Source organism: Oncorhynchus mykiss, chromosome 2 (assembly GCF_013265735.2).
Source record: "Oncorhynchus mykiss isolate Arlee chromosome 2, USDA_OmykA_1.1, whole genome shotgun sequence".
NCBI classification, from domain to species: domain Eukaryota; kingdom Metazoa; phylum Chordata; class Actinopteri; order Salmoniformes; family Salmonidae; genus Oncorhynchus; species Oncorhynchus mykiss.
The window spans coordinates 51,366,273-51,386,021 of record NC_048566.1 but is presented as its reverse complement, the minus strand read 5'-3'; the positions used below and the strand labels follow the sequence as shown (position 1 = coordinate 51,386,021).

The 19,749-nt window shown below is 41.4% G+C and overlaps 1 protein-coding gene across 3 annotated transcripts in view; it reads right to left on the bottom strand.

Annotated features, from left to right (window-relative positions):
• Positions 1-10,698, bottom strand: part of LOC110491314 (lissencephaly-1 homolog B) — a 30,292-nt gene extending 19,594 nt beyond the window's left edge. The window contains exon 1 of one of the 3 annotated variants that reach the window (XM_036950266.1): positions 10,517-10,698. The gene's annotated coding sequence lies outside the window, so the exon portion shown is untranslated. The remainder of the gene's footprint in view (positions 1-10,516) is intronic. The other 2 variants (XM_036950263.1, XM_021564680.2) reach the window with 2 other exon arrangements.
• Between the last annotated feature and the right edge of the window lie 9,051 nt (positions 10,699-19,749).

Genomic DNA, 19,749 nt, shown 5'->3' with positions numbered 1-19,749 from the left:
GCTAATAGTACGGCATATTGATAGGGTAGCCTAATCTACTAATAAACAGAAACAAAACCAACACAGCCATTTGTGGTTCTGCAGCAAAGCATGTACGTCCTGAGCCATAAGACTGCTAGTAGCTGGGGTGACAGTGGCTTTAAGCTGCTTATTGGCTAGACCACAAAGAGTCTGTCTGTGTGTGTACACATGCTTACAAGTGTTTATGTGGGGGTGCCATCCTCTTTGTAGAAATGTTTGTATGCGTGGGATCCGTGTGTGTGTGCCAGAGACTAGTCGTCCAGACAGCTGACAATGCAGGACTGAGGAGTATCGCTGGGAATTGCCAGACCTCATGATATTATCACAATACTTACAGTATGTGCCAATACGATATGTATCACGATTCTATTGCGATGTGATACTGCAATTCTAATGCGATTTGATGTTCCAAACAATGATGCCAGAGTTATGTTTTAAGTTTACTGTTCCGATTTTGTATATTCTGTATGAGGTCTATGTGAACTTGTCTGTATTCTGTTGGTTTAATGCTGACGGGCACCTTTCTCACGAAGGCAAATTCCAGACAGGTGTAAATAAATGTACAGTACCAGTCAAAAGTTCGGACACACCTACTCATTCAAAGGTTTTTCTTAAAATGTTCAATATTTTCTAAATTGTAGAATAATAGTGAAGACATCAAAACTATAAACACATGGAATCATGTAGTAACCAAGAAAGTGTTCAACAAATCAAAATATTGGAGATTCTTCAAGTAGCCTTTGTCTTGAAGACAGCTTTGCACACACTTGGCATTCTCTCAACCAGCTTCATGGAGGTAGTCACTTGGAATGCATTTCAATTAACAGGTGTGACTCATTAAAAGTGAATTTGTGGAATTTATTTCCTTCTTAATTAATCCATTTGAGCCAATCAGTTATGTTGTGACAGGGTAGGGGTGGTATACAGAATGTGGTATTTTACCAAATAGGACTAAGCCCATATTATGGCAAGAACAGCTCAAATAAGCAAAGAGAAATGACAGTCCATTCTCCCAGCTGACAGATCCACAAAAAGAATGAGACAGGGTTTAAGTAAAGACCACAACACACCAGAAACAGGGTAGCCTAGTGGTTAGAGCGTTGGACTAGTAACCGGAAGGTTGCGAGTTCAAACCCCCGAGCTGACAAGGTACAAATCTGTCGTTCTGCCCCTGAACAGGCAGTTAACCCACTGTTCCCAGGCCGTCATTGAAAATAAGAATTTGTTCTTAACTGACTTGCCTGGTTAAATAAAGGTAAAATAAATAAAGGTCCACAAGGATTCACAGGTGGAATTCGGTTTGTTTGTCTGTTGTCTCATGTTGAGACACCGAACCACGAGAATAAACTATGCCATCAAGTCATTCATTCTGTGAAACAAACTGTCGTGGGCTGGCTTATTACAAGAGGGGACTGTGGAGAAAGGAGGGGACAAGGGAAAGGTGAGAAGGCAGGCAGGAAGGCAGCACTGACTGTCCAGCTCATAAATAGGCCGCTAACCAAATTAGCCTGACCTCTCACATATGACATTGTCACCAAGCCTATGCCAGCTCTGACACCTGCAAGAGCCAACTCAGCTCTGCCAGGACTGGTGTGTTTGTGTGTGTGTGGGGTTGAGTAATAAGTGGGTGTACTCACACGTATTTTGTGGACAAGAAAGTTTAAATATAACGTTAACAAACTGTTAAAGTTGCAATGTTTTTGAGAAACAGGCATGACTTTCATGATCCTTCAATAAAACGAATCACTCTTTCAATGTTGAGTCAATCAAAATACTATGGAGCACTACCCTTATCACACTGGAAGTAAATCTGTGTACACGTGTGAATAACTTTCACTGCAGTCCAATCCCTTCCAGTCAAACTTTCAGTGCAACAAAAGTTGACATATCATTTCAAAGTAGGACTTGGCCAGTTGTTTGTCTTTTGTCCATCTGATTGTGTCTGTGTACTAGCCAGGTTTTTGTCCTAGCACTACACAGCTGATTCAAATAGCCAACTCATCATCAAGATTTGATTATTTGAATGTTTGCCCCACCACCACGAGCCTGGACCACCACCCACCTCTATTCACTTAAAGCCCCCGGTCAGGTAGTCAGTCAGACAGTAACAGCCTTTAAAACTGCAGAGACAGCACTGTCTTGTCACACATTTCCCAAACCAAATCCCTCTTCTCTCAGCTTAAAAAGCTACGAGAAGCCATAATGGGTCATGAGGTGAATCCAGACATAGCAAAACTAGGGTGAGTCAGTGTACAATAGGATCTAGTCAGTGTGTACACTGCATCTTGTATGTGTATGTTAAAAGACCGGCACCTGCATGTTGAGAGAGCTAGGAAACTATGTGAATGAGGGTGACATCTTGTATAAAGTGAGTGATATGTGGACAGAGAGTTATTGGTTGGTTTTAAAACACACAGGGTTTCCGTTAACCGGTAATTGCCGGCTTTTGGCCAATCAAAGTCGATAAATAAAATTGTAGCCAGACAAATGTTCCGGGATTCAGAACCACTCTCACTCCTTGAACGCTGCCTTACAGGCATGCCTCACCTGCTGCTGAGACGGCGCGCGACAGGCGCCTAGGCTACTGTTGATTATGAAGATGGATCATATATGGTGAGAATGTAACTCCTCATTTGATACTGCAGTTTTTCAGGGATTTTACAACTCGCTAACTACTTCACATGCTGATATTGACTTTGGTATTGTGTGTTCTAGCTAGCTAGCCAGCAAACATTCTAGAGAGCATTGCATTTTGAGTTTTGTAGTCGACTGAGCGCTGCAGATTTCCACAACAGTTTTCACATATTGCTTGTTAACTTATGACAAAATGCAATTGTTTTTTGACTACATATATTGTTCACATATGTGATGTAGGGAATGTTATCCTGCCACACATTGGGTCCCTTGATACCAATTGAGCAACGTTTCAATGCCCCAACAATTCAGTCTGTTCTGGACGCAAAGGGAGGTCCGACCTGGTATTAGACTGGTGTACCTAATACACCACGCGTGGGAATACTTTGGAACACATTTCCAAAATTAAAATCACTTGGAGCTTATTTGTTGGTGATTTTATAGTCTTATGTCCAACAAAATAAAATATATATTTGTTTTGCTCAGAAAACTTGGTGCCAAATAAAATCTACCGCAAACCAGATTTGGTATGCGGCCCCCTAGTTGGGGAACGCACCCATTGCATATGGATGAGCAGTAAATTTCTCAAATGTCCGATAAATAAAATCTCAACCAGCCATGATTGGGAATCCCATAGGGTGGTGCACAATTGGCCCAGCATCATCCGGACAATGATGGCTGGGGTAGGCCATCATTGTAAATAAGAATTTATTCTTAACGGACTTGCCTATTTAAATAAAAATAAGCAAAGAAAGGTGGCCATATTCAGTAGAATCTGTCAGAAGATACCCATAGGGTATATTTTATCTTCTCCAATTTACTAAAGTGAAAAACATCTTTAATCCACACAAAATGAGAGGGAGGAGGGTGATTGCCACAGAAGTAAAATCAACCTTCTTGCCAACAAACTCAAAGGCTACAAAGTCAGATGTGTATTTTGGTAATGTTAAGGCATCAGGTATTACCCTAAACAATGGACTCCCTCTACTGGCAACTGGGTTCTAACCCCAACATCTACATCACCCTCTACCAGACCACATTTTAGGGTAACTTCATGTAAAGGACAAGAGAATGGAACTAAACCCATACCACATACCATTACACAACTGCCAGTATCAGACTCTTTAGAGAAAGAATCTAAAGCTCCAGTGTCTCTTAACTTCTTGAAGCTAGGGGGCACTATTTTTATGTTTGGAAAAATAACGTTCCCAAAGTAAACGGCCTATTTTTCAGGACCAGATAATAGAATATGCATATAATTGACAGATTAGGATAGAAAACACTAAAGTTTCCAAAACTGTCAAAATTGTGTCTGAGTTAAACAGAACTGATATTGCAGACTAAAACCTGAGGAAAATCCAATCAGGAAGTGCCCCTGTTTTTGAAACCTCTGTTGTTATGCATCCCTATTGCCCATTTCAAATCAAATCAAATTTTATTTGTCACATACACATGGTTAGCAGATGTTAATGCGAGTGTAGCAAAATGCTTGTGCTTCTAGTTCCGACGATGCAGTAATAATCAACAAGTAATCTAGCTAACAATTCCAAAACTACTACCTTATAGACACAAGTGTAAGGGGATAAAGAATATGTACATAAAGATATATGAATGAGTGATGGTACAGAGCGGAATAGGCAAGATACAGTAGATGGTATTGAGTGCAGTATATACATATGAGATGAGTATGTAAACAAAGTGGCATAGTGGCTAGTGATACATGTATTACATAAAGATGCAGTAGATGATATAGAGTACAGTATATACATATGAGATGAATAATGTAGGGTATGTAACATTATATTAGGTAGCATTGTTTAAAGTGGCTAGTGATATATTTTACATCATTTCCCATTATTAAAGTGGCTGGAGTTGAGTCAGTGTGTTGGCAGCAGCCACTCAATGGGATATCAACCAGATTCCTTTTTCTATGGTTTCCCTAAGGTGTCAACAGCCTTTAGACATAGTTTTAGGCTTTTATTTTGAAGAATGAGCGTGAACGACCACATTGCGTAGGTGGATAGGTGGGGGCTCTCAGAGTGAGTTGAACGCAAAAGAGAAAGGCGGCCATTGCGACTCCCGGTCCTAGTGAAACGCCAACTGTCCCGGTTGATATATTATGGAATAGATATTTGAAAAACACCCTGAGGATTGATTATAAAAAAACATTTGACATTTCTCTGTGGACATTATGGATATAATTTGGAATTTGTCTGCATATGTCATGACCACTTTTTCCTGTGGATTCCTGGGCATAACGCACCAAACTAACAGAGGTATTTGGATATATAAAATGTATTTATGGAACAAAAGGAACATTTGTTGTCTAACTGGGAGTCTCGAAAGTGAAAACATCCGAAGATCAAAGGTAAACGATTAATATGATTGCTTTTCTGATTTCTGACCAAGTTACCTGATGCTAAGTGTGCTTATTGTTTTTTCGAACGATCGATAAACTTACAAACGCTTGCATTGCTTTCGCCGTAAAGCATAATTTCAAAATCTGAGACGACAGGTGGATTAACAAAAGGCTAAGCTGTGTTTTGCAATATTGCACTTGTGATTTCATGAATATTTTCTAGTAATATTATTTGACTGTGGCGCTATGCTATTCAGCGTTGCTGATGAGTTATACCGGATCCGGGATGGGTGGTTCAGAAGGTTAAATTCTATATTTAATACATTGTAAAATTCTACACTAGCACTCAATGGACAAAAAAAATGGTTTGATATTGTTTCATTAAACTTCCGACTTAGTCATAAACACAGGGGGACAGATGTTAGAACAAAAACAAGTTCTGTGAGCCATTGCCAAAAGCTATGAAATCTGGTTAAATGAAAAGCCTAATTTTCAGACTTTGTATCCTACCTCATAGTAATAAATTGGGGATGCGTAGTAGGCGAACATATCGGAATCATCCGATATTAGCCAAAACTGCCAACATCGACCCCGATGTCTAGTTTAACAGCAATGTGCAAAACTAATGTCAAAGCAGACATGCATACCTATAACATAGGTACATGACGTAATGACACCACGTAAAATTTTGCGCTACACTTGTAACACGTGACGACCCGCCCACCCTGTCTGCCGAATTCTTTCTTTGCTCTTGCTTTCCTTAACAATCAACTGTTCTCTGTCGTGGGCGATGTTGGCTTTCGCCGACTGGTCAAGCACCGGTACACTACCAAGCAAACTATTTTTCAGATGTTGTCCTACCGGAGTTACACAGTAGTAGCATCACGACTGACAATTGGACCAGCGATATCAGCTCCATGAGCATGCCGAGTCTGACAGCACAGTGGGTCGTCGAGGATTTTGTACTGAGGAAAGTCGTATTGAAAGCTCATGAATGGGCTGGTTGTCATATTAGTGAACCTCCACCCCAAAAAGGATTGATCGCAATACTGCAGTGCACAGCTGAAGCATGTGCAAGACATGGCTGACATGAAGAGAACCGAGCAACTATTGACAAAAGCAGGAAATGAAAACATTGCCGAGGAACTGCTTTTGAAATCTGAAACAGCCACTGAGCATTTTGAAGCACAAACACCAGGTGATTTGGTTGAAAGGTTACAGTCATTCTCATTATGCGGCCGCTGACATTTTGTACATAGGGTCCAACCTTTTTGGTTGTGATACCAACCGCTGGTGGTGGTGGTCGAGACTACGTGCATCACCGTACGAGGCCACCAGAGCGGAAAACAAATCTAGTCGTAAACTCCCCTATGAGAACAGTGAGGAGCAGACAGGCCCCTAGACAGGGGTAATCTTAGAACACATTAAGATATTACTGAGGTGTCCTACACTGGTTGTAAAAGAAGTCCAGTGGACTTCCACCTCCAAAACAAATAGCAAAAATAGTCATGCCTTGCCATGTGTAGATTCAACTACAATAAAACTAGTAAAATGCTCCATATCATGTGTTCCTGTAGGATAACATTTCTGAATAAAATCGGTAGGACAACTGGTCCCCTTGAGTACCAATGCTAAACGATATCATAACCGCCATCGATAAAAGACCATACTGTGCAGCAGTCTTCATCGACCTGGCCAAGGCTTTCAATTACCACATTCTTATCGGCAGACTCAATAGCCTTAGTTTCTCAAATAACTGCCTCGCCTGGTTCACAAACTACTTTGCAGACAGTTCAGTGTGTCAAACCGGAGGGCCTGTTGTCTGGACGTCTGGTAGTCTATGGGGGTACCACAGGGTTCAATTCTCGGGACGACTCTTTTCTTTGTATATATCAACAACATTGCTCTTGCTGCGAATGATTCCCTGATCCACCTCTACGCAGACAACACCATTCTGTATACATCTGGCCCTTCTTTGGGCACTGTGTTAACCAACCTCCAAACAAGCTTCAATGCCATGGCTTCTGCTTCCGTGGCTTCCAACTGCTCTTAAAACGCCAGCAAAACCAAATGCATGCTTTTCAACCGTTCGCTGCCCGCACCTGCCCACCCGACTAGCATCACTACTCTGGACGGTTCTGACCTAGAGTATGTGGACAACTACAAATACCTAGGTGTCTGGTTAGACTGTAAACTCTACTTCCAGACTCATATCAAACATCTCCAATTCAAAATCAAATCCAGAATTGGCTTTCTATTTCGCAACAAAGCCTCCTTCACTCACGCCGACAAACTTACCCTAGTAAAACTGACTATCCTACTGATCCTTGACCATGGCGATGTCATCTACAAAATAACTTCCAATACTCTACTGAGCAAATTGGATGTAGTCTATCACAGTGCCATCCGTTGTGTTACCAAAGCACCTTATACCACCCACCACTGAGACCTGTATGCTCTAGTTGGCTGGCCCTCGCTACATATTCATCGCCAGACCCACTGGCTCCAGGTCATCTATAAGTCTATGCTAGGTAAAGCCCCGCCTTATCTCAGCGCACTGGTCACGATAACAACCACCCGTAGCACGCACTCCAGCTGGTATATCTCACGGGTCATCCCCAAAGCCAACACCTTCTTTGGCTGCCTTTCCTTCCTTCCTGGAACAAACTGCAAAAATCACTGAAGCTGGAGACTTATATTTCCCTCACTAACTTTAAACATCAGCTATCTGAGCAGCTAACCGATCGCTGCAGATGTACATAGTCCATCTGTAAATAGCCCAACCAATCTACATACCTCATCCACATAGTTTTTAATGGACTTTTCTGCTATTTTGCACACCAGTATCACTACTTACACACCATCATCTATCACTCCAATGTTAATCTGCTAAATTGTAATTACGTTGCTACTATGGCCTATTTATTGCCTTACCTCATGCCATTTGCACACACTGTATATAGACTTTCTTTTTTTTCTATTGTGTTGACTGTACGCTTGTTTATTCCATGTGTAACTCTGTGTTGTTGTTTCTGTAGCAATGCTTTGCTTTATCTTGGCCAGGTCGCAGTTGTAAATGAGAACTTGTTCTCAACTAACTTACCTAGTTGATAAATAAAAAAAATGCTACCAGTCAGTCCAGCAACAACCAGTAAGAGGATTAGAGACTGCACAAGTCAAATCGCTATTGATAATAGCGACAGATGAGTTAGTCACTCAGATTGCAACACGTGGAATAGAATCTCCAGAACACACTTCTGATGGTCAACACACATACCACTAATAGAACCCTCCATTCAGGAGTCATGAACCATGATCACACCGCGTACGACTGGCTCAGTGCTTATAGAGTACTTCCGTCATGAGGTTAGCTCCTCCGTGGATAACATGGCTATGAGATAGTGGTGATAGGTATGAAGGCGTCTATAATGGTGTAAGACACATTAATGTGCAGTAAAACTACTACCGGACACCTTAACATATGTGCTGAGGTTGACGTAAACTCTTACTGACCTCCAGGCATCGACATGGAAATTATCTGATGAAGTCAGGTTGCAACCTGTTCAGAATGAATCCATCAGGATACTTGGTTCTTTCCCTTGGCATGTGCGCTTATGTAAACATAAACGCACACGTACAATGGAATATTTACTGAGGATTTATGCTCGGATCACTTAATGGTCCGAACAAAATACCAGCCTTAGTAAAGTTGAAAATTTACTCCAAGGTCAATAGGTCATCCCTGTAGACTGCCTGAAGCTGGTGCCTTTCAGCTGTAGACTTATGTAGTTATCAACTTGGGATAGTGCCCTAAGCAACACACCACAAATTAGGAACACCCTAGATATGACATTAGACAGATTGTAAAACTGTCATGGTCAGCAAGTCCTGCCGGCTCTAGTTTTAGCTCATCTTGATTATTGTCCAGTCATATGGGCAAGTGCTGCAGCTGGCAGAGAACAGAACTGCATGTCTTGTGTCACTTCTTGTTTTTATAAGAAACATTAATGTTACAAATTCCAAAATGTATTGAATATTCAACTTACACTTACCTCACCAGAATGCCACAAGGAGTCTTTTCACCATCCCCGGGTCCAAAACAAATTCAAGGAAATGTAAGGTACTATACAGAACCATGAGTGTATGGAACTCCCATCTTATATAGTACAAGTGAACAGCAAAACTGGTTTCAAGAAAGAAATAAAGCAACACCTCACGGCACAACGCCTCTCCCCCATGTGACATACTTCTGTTTATATACTGACATGTATGTGTAACTGAGATGCACACACACACTAAATTATTTTTAAATGTATGTAAATTGTATTTTCAATGTATGTAATCCCCTTTTCAAGACTAGCTGTCGCCATTGGGGTCAGCTAATCGGGATCCTAATAAATCAAATCAAGCCTCATTCCTTGAATCTCAAGACAACTCTTGAGTGTTTTTTTCTGACAGTTGACGTCATGTTGCGTCCTACTTATATCAGTACACTGCTCACAACTTAAACATTACGAAATGTCTATTTGAGCAAATAAAAATCCCATAGCAAACAAGCCATACATTTTTTGTTGTTTACCAAATTTGACACCCATTGCCCTCCATACCAAAACGCCTTGCTTGGTGGGCGAAACGCCACCTGCTGGAGGGAGACAGGTTTTCTGCCGAGATGTACCGCTCTTCCTCTGGAAGGTGGCCGCCAGCCAACCACAGGACCACGTTCTGTGCAACTTATTTATGATGAACCACCGCCAAAGCAAGAAAGTATGTTACTAATTTAGTTAACAGGAAACCATTTAGATAGCTAGCTAACCTTCTGAAATGAACTTTCCAAAAGGCCAGCTAGGTGGCTAACGTTAGTGGTTAACGTTACATAAGTCGGCAACTCCTTAGCTAGATTAAACATTTGCATTATTGCAAAGGTGAGACTAAAATATGTGGTTTAGCCAATTTACCAGTGTATGATATAGCTAACATCGAAGGAATGTTAACAGCTAACGTTAGCTAGCCAGCTGGGACAAGGTTGCAGCGATAGCCAATTAACACGCCCTTCCAGCTAACTAACTAGCCACCTAACGGGATGGCTAAAGAATCGTTACCATTTTACTACCAAAGTCCTCTTGTCAAACATGACATTGTCGTTTCCACATAACGTACATAAATATCTAACGTTAGTTAATCAATCACCTCCCGACCATTAAAGTGAACATATTGAACCGTGGTTAATTGCTATATAAATAGCCATGTTTAAAATCCATCCAGTTAACGTGCCATGTAAACAAACTCGATGCAAATGCCAAAACATTCACTGTGAGGCAACATAAGAAATGTATCAGAGCAAGATCATGACATTATCTAGCTACAAGAATCAGTTTCCCAACCTTATGTTACTGTAACAGCCTCTTCGCCATTTTGAGACAGACGGGAGGCGCACAAAAATAAATCTGCAGCCACATCGTCATCATTACCGCTTCGTTTTATGGCAAAACAAGATCAACTCACCCTTCTATGAATGATCTGTCTCATAGTCCTTGTTCTGCGATAATAAAAAAGCCGATCAAATGTTTTGTTTTTGCTCAGACCCTGCTGGGTGACATCTTGTTTTCTGCTGCTGTATTTCAGTCAGGCGTCACTACCGCCTCCGGACCGCGCGTGGGCTGGCAGCACGGCGCGCACGCGCAGTCCAACGGTCCTCGAGGAAGGTTTGGGACACCGGATACTAAAAGTACGCACATGTTGAATTTCCTGGTCGCACATTGAGATCCCTGAGATCCGATAAACAAATGTGTTAGTTCATTTTGCAAGTTTGTATCATAATTCGCAAATGTGTCATTTAATTTCGCAACCTTGTATCATGTGTGAAAAATGTAATTTCACATTTGCAAGCATTCAACTCATTTAGAAAACTTTGAATTATGAATCTTCTGTGAATAAAACATATTTGCACATGCCGAATCTGGAAGCTCGGGGTTGACAAATTGAACGTCTAATTTGTTTCAAAATGGTTTGTAGTTGTAAATCCGGGGTTTGCACAGCTGTAACGCATGCTTTTGCTTGTAATCTGTCTGCATTAGTAAATACACGATGGCTCTGGGTGCAGGACGTTTTACTCCTGACCAATAAATTTCCTGACGCAGCCGCCTATTGCTGCAACCATTGGCTGAATTTTTCCATCAATCAAATATCAGGCCGTTCCTTCCCACAGCACAGGGTCGTAACTAGTTACCACAGCCACAAAGGAAAAAACCCTGCCTATTTCTACAATTGATCATCTTAAAATCTGATTTTAAACCTAACCTTGACCACACTGCTAATCGTATGCCAAATCTTAAATTAAGACCTATTTTTTTTTAAATCATACATTTTTACGATAAGGCCAATTCTGTGGTAACTAGTGACCACAGCACTGGAGTCTTAGAGTGTTGAACTAATGAGTGTTTGAGGTGGAAGGACTACTGGGTTTAGCATGTCCCTGGAGGGGGCTAAAATTATATTTTGGCTTGGAGAAGTTTAATATCGAGTCGGGTATTTGGTTTAAGGACATGGTTATGATAGATACGTTTGGTCCAGTGTGAGTGATATTTTTGAAGAGGGTGGAACCAGGCCTTTTGGCCAGTGGTGTAAAGTATTTTAAAGTACTACTTAAGTAGTTTGTGGTATCTGTACTTTACTATTTATATTTCACTACTTTTACTTCACTACATTCCTAAAGAAAATGATGTACTTTTTACTCCATACATTTTCCCTGACACCCAAAAGTACTTGTTACATTTTGAATGCTTAGCAGGACAGAAAATAGTCCAATTCGTACACGTATCAAGAGAACATCCCTGGTCATCCCTACTACATCGGATCTGGCGGACTCACGAAACACAAATGCTTTGTTTTTAAATTCTGTCTGAGTGTTGGAGTATGACCCTGGCTCTCCGTAAATACGAGAAAAAAAAACAAGAAAAAGTGTGCCGTCTTGTTTGCATTAATGGAATTTTTATTATTCATACTTAAGTATATTTCAGCAGCTCCATTTACTTTTAATATTCAAGCATATTTAAAACAAACTACTTTTAGACTTTTACTGAAGTACTATTTTATTGGGTGACTTTCACTTGACTCATTTTCTATGACAGTATTTTTTACTTTTACTCAAGTATGAGATTTTTGTACCTTTTCCACCACTGCTTTTGGCTAACACGTTTACTTTTTTGGTTACTACATGTGTCAATGTGTGTTATTTCATTGTTTTGAAGTCTCACTATTATTCTACAATGTAGAAAATAGTAAAATTAAAGAAAAACCCTGGAATTAGTAGGTGTCCAAACTTTTGACTGGTAGTGTAGTTCGACAACTCCCATATCAGGTGGGGTTTCAGTGATCTGAAAGTACGTTATACTAAAATAGTAAGACAAACAACTCCAAGTCAATCACAAATTTGAAAGACTACAGTATATGCAATAATTGTTTATACAATTGCATTGTTTACCTCAGTCAACAGCTGTGGCTCCCATCCATATTCGGTAAAGACCTGGATGCTGTTGGGTGCGCAAAGAGAATTACCTTTGCACAATCCCCGTCGGGCATTCTGGTTTTAGACTATACCTAGCTAACGTTAGCCAAAACAAATTGGAATTAGTCAAATAAGTTTTGCGAACTCGTAACATATTATATGAATTTCAATTCATAACATACACTACATGACAAAATGTATATGGACACCTGCTCATCAAACATCACATTTCAAAATCATGGGCATTATTATGGAGTTGGTTCCCCCTTTGCTGTAATAACAGCCTCCACTCTTCTGGGAAGGCCTTCCACTAGGATGTTGGAACATTGCTGCGGGGACTTGCTTCCATTCAGGCACAAGAGCATTAATGAGGTTGGGCGATTAGGCCTGGCTCGCAGTCGGAGTTCTAATTCATCCCAAAGGTGTTCGATGGGGTTGAGGTCAGGGCTCTGTGCAGGCCAGTTCTTCCACACCAATCTCAACAAACCCTTTCTGTATGGACATTGCTTTGTGCACAGGGGCATTGTCATGCTGAAACAGGAAAGGGCCTTTCCCAAACTGTTGCCACAAAATTGGGAGCACAGAAATGTCTAGAATGTCATTGTATGCTGTAGCATTGTTCGTACGTGTACACAGACTGACACATTCTGGTGTCCAGTATTCTGGTTTTGCTGGAGAGGTGTGTGTGTCTAGCTATGCTACATGACTAAGAGTATGTGGACACCTGCTTGTTGAACACCTCATTCCAAAATCATGGGCATTTATATGGAGTTGGTCCCCCTTTGCGTCAATGGAGTTGTCAGGGCTTTGTACAGGCCAATCAAGTTCTTCCACACCTCTCTACACATTTTTGTATGGACCTCGCTTTATGCACAGGGGCATTGTCATGCTGAAACAGGAAAGGGCCTTCCTCAAATTGTTGCCACAAAGTTGGAAGCACAAAATTGCGTATGCTGTAGTGTTAAGGTTTCCCTTCACTGGAACTAAGGGGCCTAGCCCGAACCATGAAAAACAGCCCCATACCATCCACCAAACTATCGAGTTGGCACTATGCATTCGGGTAGGTAGCATTCTCCTGGCATCTGCCAAACCCGTTTGCACTGCTCCAGAGTCCAATGGCTGCGAGCTTAACACCACTCCAGCCAACACTTGGCATTGCGCATGGTGATCTTAGGCTTGTGCGGCTGCTTGGCTCCCGACGAACAGTTCTTGTGCTGATGTTGCGTCCAGAGGCAGTTTGGAACTAGGTAGTGAATGTTGCAACAGAGGACAGATGATTTTTATGCGCTTCAGCACTCCCGTTCTGTGAGCTTGTGTGGCCTATCACTTCTCAGCTGAGCCATTGTTACGCCTAGACATTTCCACTTCACATTAACAGCACTTAGTGATCCTCCTTTAAAAGTTGCGAGCATGCACCGCGGGACTTGAGGTACCCAGCTTAATTGCTCCAGACCACCACAAGGGGGAGTTGGGACCCAAATGCACAAGTGTTAAGGTTTTTTATGAACAGTGGTTCCAATGACAAATTTTGATGCGAGCCACCCTTGCGGCGTTCAAAGATGGCTGACAAAACATTACGGGGGAACTAAATGTACATTTTTATGAAGTCGAGTCAAGCAAAAAAAAGTACAATTGAGAGGAATGTTTAATGTAGAGACGTTTGTGCATATTGTCATAGTTCATGAAAACCTCCATTTAGCAAGTTACCTGACTAGCTAGTGTTAGAATTAATTTGTAATTTGTGTTAGTTTTAGGGACACAAAAACCAGCAAACCAGGCTGTCTTGTGAAACAGTAGATGTAAAGAATCTAGCTAGCTAAAGCATTGAATGTACAATTTATAAGCTTGCCTTGCAATGCAGCTGAAGTAAGGTAGCCAACTATTTACTTGCTTATTGTGTAGTGGAGGATAAAAATAACTGCCTATGGATGTGTAGCTAGCTACAGTACGTAGCTGATCTGTGTATGGACTGTAAAAATGTTAGATTGGTATGACTATTAGTTCAGAACCTAAACCTCAGCTATCATAGTTGTATCAACTTCAAGTCTGAATGGCATTGAAGCCTATGGATAGGCCTAGAGTATAATATAATAACTTTGTGCCAAGGATGCAAGTCCTATATACATGTACTGTAGTTATTACCACGCATGAGATTCCCACATCGTAGCCTGTACATTGAATATATTCACTGCTCGTGTACTCTTCCTTGGCAAATAAAAGTGCGGTTCAGGTATGAATCTGAGACATTTTTTCAGTCATATCAAATTCCATTATTTGAATGATACTGTATCTGCATTACAATTCTACACTTCAGTGTTTGCTGCTCCTGGGACAATGATTACATATTGTAACTATACAATAGACTAGAAACAGCGTTATAAACCGAGGAAGACTCGGTGGGGAGAGGTAAGAACAGTGGCAGACAGCATATGTTTAATGAATTACAGTGCTACCCTAATATTCTCTCAGTTCATCACAATTGCGGTGTCTCCTAACCAACCGTCGGGCCAACTAGGGGCCCAAGGTTATCTTAAGAGCGGGTGAGGTGGCAATGACGGGACTGGCTTCCTCACATCAAAACATACCTGCAGACGAGAGACAGATGGATAGAGAGAGAGAGCATGATTAAACCCGGTTTGTTTTATTCTAACACGGCCAGTCATCTTAAATCAGGAGGTGAAATTCCAAACTGACCTTGGAACATTAACTCTGGGACTACTACATCTGTCTGTATTTCAATGTAAAGTATCTTTAATAATGCTTCCTGTTGACCCAACCAAGTGATTGTGTGTGGTCTCACCTGGTGTCCACACTAAGTGGCTACAGAGTACTCTATACTGAAAAACAGACATGAGGACAAACAATAGAAGATACTATGTGACGCAGACACCTATTGGAGTGTACCTGAAACATTTAAATATAGAAGGCTATGTGTCTCATCACTTGGTTATGTTAAGGTTGCGTAAATTTGAATCTGGTATCAGGATAAATATAACAATGAGTCACCGATTTTATACTATGTATTTTTTATTAGCTAAGTAATAAATGGCAAATGCAACTTTCGTATATACGGGCTCACTGTAATACCACGCAGGGCAGAACAGGGAACTGACAAGATGTATGTAAACAGTATTCTTTATACTGTGATAGACAGTTCCAACCCGTCTGTTGGCCTATCACAGTAGAGGCTGGGTGTGGTTTAAACTTGCTCAGCCTATTGCAGGCGCTCAGGCGGGTCCCCGCCTCTTGGTGCTTCTGTTGATAGATGTAACTGTTGCTGTGAAGAACATGTGGTGTTGTAATATTTATTCTACTACCTCACCCACAACATACCATGGGTCAACCTCAGTCAGTCCCATCCTCCCCTGAAAGCATGATTCAGTATCAGCATCTCCAACTGGAGCATCAAGCAAAGGCATCATGCCTGAAGCCTTCACCACATCTGTAACAGACTTCTTAAAACACGGTATGATGCAAGCAGCACAACACATAAGCAATAACAAAAATACAATAATTAGGGTCAGAAATCCAGTAACCACCATACCAGTGTACTTACCAAACCAGGCTCCCAACCAAGAGAACAGTCCAGACTCCTCCACCCCCGCCATGGTCCTCATCTCAGCAGATAGTGCATCAAGCCCACTAAGGGCCTTAGATATACTACCATCTGGACTGGTGTTATTAGGAATATACGTGCAACATTGTTCACCGAACATCTTGCAGACATCCCCCTGACTGGCAAGAAGCATATCCAAAGCAAGTCTATTCTGTCTGGCAACCCTAGATGTGGCCTCAAACTGTTCAGACATACCAGTGAGTGCATCACGGGAGTAATTCACAAAACGCTGGTGATTATAGTAGATGTAATTAATCCATGCAGTCTGCCTTGCATCCACTATGGCTGGACCTATAATAGGTAGTAAGTGCCAGAGTCCATCATTCCTACCCAAGGCCTGAAACTCATGAGGAACCCCCACTGGCACTCCCAACAGGTTAGTGTGTATGTCAACTACATCCTCTGTCCATGGAGCACTACGTCTATGTCTCCCATGGGATGGAATGTTTTCAGGTCCCCTGGATACAGAACCCAACAGCTGTTCAGCAGTAACATCAACAATGGTCAGTGGAATTATCAAACTGGTCAGAGCACACGTACCTTGCCAGTCTCCTCTAAGAATGGGTCTCAGCACTCTTTTGGGTCCAGAGATCCACCACACATCAGCCAGACCACTAGTTTGGTTTAGGCCTGTAACTGGCCAAGTGGAATTAATGGTTATGTTACTACTGCAATCAGCTTCAGGCAATCTCCCATAATCAATGCCATTACCTGTACCCGTGATGCAACTGTAATTGCCTCCATATGCCTTAACACCCCAAGGGGCCCGATGAGGAGGTACTGTAGGAAACACAAGGCTCAAAGAGGAACAGAGAGTTGAATTGGGCTGAACCTGGTAAAAACCTCTCAGAATACACAACCACCCCTCTCCTTCTCCTATAGCAAATGGGTGTGTAGCCAGAACAGGTCTAGCATGACCAATGTTTCATGTAACTCATGCAGTCCTTTCTTTTCAGGGTCTTAGCTGTATACCTCATATAAGACAGCCACAAATTGTCCCTACCATCAAAACCAGTCTCAGTGCCTAATTGATCAATAGCTGAATAGTCTCTAACGTTAATTACCTGAATGAGATTTGACACAGTGGTGGTAGGTGGCAGGTTCGGTCCAGGGGTGGTAGAGGAGTGTGTCTGGCTCTGGTTCATCTGGGACCTCTGGTTTTGGCAGCACCTTAATAGAAAACACACCCATCGTGTCTGTCCTGGTCCTTTGTAGTCCGATGGTGTAAGTGCCTGCATCAGAGAGCTTAATAGTTTTGATGGTTAATAGGATTTCATCACCTTTACAAAGTTCAACAGTGCTCCCAGGTTTCCCCCATATCATGGAAAACCTATCCACCTTTGTGGGATCCCCTATGCTATAAGGATACCCTCTTCTCCAATCCTAGAACTGTCCCAAGTTGGTTATCATGTAATCCCCATACGGACACCCTCCCCCATTACACAGGTACACTGGCACTCCTGTACACAGGTGTTTAAACCAAACACAAATATCTCAATTTCTTCTCTGCCCTGTTGGCTCAAAATATGTCCCAAATACTTAACATGAGTCTACCATAATTAAAACTTATCCTAGCTAATTTTCACACCACGTTCATCAGAGAAAATATAATGACACTATAATGTAAATTTCACTGCCTTTTTGAATTAAATTACCTTAATATCAGTATTACAAATGACCCTAGATTCTCCATCCAAATGGCTTTCCAATGAGGCTGATCAGACCACAAAGGAAAGTTACAATGGAGGTCATAAGTCATACCACCCCTCCAAAGAAGTGTTTCTTACTATATTAAACAACATTCCTTTATCAAAAGATTTCACCTATTTAATTAAGACTCAGAAAATAAAAACTCCTAATATTCCATATGTGAGTGTACCCCTTTAAGATATCATGTCTCTGGGAACATGGAAATCCCCTTAACCCAAACTTTTACTACAAAAACAAAACCTAATAATAATCCCCTCAAACAATTTGTCTCGATGTTTCATGTCTTACATTCCTGTTTCTCCAAATTGTCTCCCCAAAATACTTCTTAAATACCCTGCCATTAGACACACACACACAACTGTGATAAACGTACACTGTCCCTTTAACATAAAATAAAATCAGCCTGCAATCCACTCTGCGGGCCATTCATTGTTCCCCATAATGAAAACAGATTCTAATGTTAGTATACCTTAACCTCCCGATTAATTTCAATGGTGTTATCTGAACAATCAAACCAAAATCAATAACCGGGAAGTACTTGTATAAATTAATTAAAATAACAAAATAAATCTACCTTACCTTATTTCTCAGCACTTGGTTAGAACACCACTCCCGTCTTACGTCGACCACACCCTTCGCCCCGTCTCCCGTACATCTTATCTATTACTCAGTGGCTCAATTAATGTTTAACGTAAGTATGTTCAGATGTTGATTATGTAATTCTACAATATTAGTATAGTTCAAACCTCATGATATGAATCTACACACAGAATTTTACGTTAATAGAGTTGAACACTTTTTCCAACAGTCATGCACACCCCCTCAATATTCAATGATATAACTCTGTGCAAACGTCTCATGTGCAAGTCCACAACTTTTTAAACATTCTCCCCGGTACCAGCTCCAACTGTAATACCTAATGTACCACACTCGCTTGGTCCCCGACCTCATTCATACCGATATTAGACTGAATATCAAGCGTATTTCATCCACACGATTTGAGTCTCACAAATCTTAATTCACGCCAGTAAGCTTCAACTTACACCATACACACACAAATCTTCATTCACTGCAGTAAGCAGACCAGTAGGAGACGCAATGGCACCATCTTCTATCCATTCTCTGTATAGCTTCTCACCCCGTCTCTTCCACTCTTTACTTTCTTTTCCTCCATTCACTTCTAAAGTGGACTTCAGCATTTTCAACACCTTTTCTATTTCCAACAGCATTTTATGTACACAACAATCCTGTCAACAACCTATGCCTTTACTCAAACCCAAGTGGTACCCTTTCCATACGGCTAAATTGGCCCCCAATTAGGTCTAAAGTAAGAACTCAATTATGCACTGTGGGTCCCCTAGGGTATTAAGTAGTCTAGTGTCCCCCGGATTATCACCTTTACTTCTGTACCAAATGTACAAAATAAAAAATACAATCACTCCACGTGACTAATATGTCGACCGGATCACGTTTCTAGAACAACTTAATGCCTCACTCAAATTTGCTAGTCAGTGCGCCGACTTTACTACCCGATGTACTTCACACACACCTATGCTTTGTTAGGACCTTAGAGAGACCCTCTCCATAGGGCTAAATCAGTCTCAAGTCCAATTAGTCAATTTAATTATCCGTCATTCACACTTGGCCCTGCCTAGTACATCACATTCGCATCATATGGCTTTCCATTCGCACTTTGGTGGTCACTCGTTACCCACCACTCGTACATGTAGTCCCAGACTATCCAGTCACACTTTTATAATCAACTAGAATGAATCATACATGTAGTCCCAGACTATCCATTCACACTTTGGTGGTCACCCGTTACCCACCATTCATACATGTAGTAAGTGTTCTCTGTTACCACCTACCAGACAGGCATACTAGTACATCCCATACACAATGCAT